Below are 365 nucleotides of genomic sequence, written 5' to 3' on the forward strand. Positions count from 1 at the left end.
TGTTCCTGAAATCCACCCTTCTGCTGGGATCAGAATAATCCCCTTTTTTTCGTTCAAAAGTATCCTAATCTTACTAAAACGCTTTGAACAACATAAATGGAGGATTTAAGCCAGATCAAAATCAAGATTGGATTTTGTGATCTAATCTGAATTCAGAATCCTTTGTTTCTTTTCAACAACCCATTTTCAAGATTTGATCCAATGTGATGGCCAAAATCCGATCCAATTACTTTTGAACAACTGGCCCCTGCAGAGTTTAGATTCAACACTAATTAAACACACCTCATACAGCTAATCAAGTCCTTCAGGCTTATTTGAAAACTACATGGTTTGTGTGTTGGAGCAGGAACTGAGTTTGACATTCC

The 365-nt window shown here is 37.0% G+C and overlaps 1 protein-coding gene across 1 annotated transcript in view; it reads left to right on the forward strand.

Moving 5' to 3' along the window:
* LOC107690083 (P2Y purinoceptor 8-like) overlaps positions 1–365 on the forward strand; it is a 1856-nt gene that overhangs the window by 984 nt on the left and 507 nt on the right. The window lies entirely within an intron of this gene.

Source organism: Sinocyclocheilus anshuiensis, unplaced genomic scaffold, assembly GCF_001515605.1.
Source record: "Sinocyclocheilus anshuiensis isolate Anshui unplaced genomic scaffold, SAMN03320099.WGS_v1.1 scaffold1977, whole genome shotgun sequence".
Taxonomy (NCBI): Eukaryota; Metazoa; Chordata; class Actinopteri; order Cypriniformes; family Cyprinidae; genus Sinocyclocheilus; species Sinocyclocheilus anshuiensis.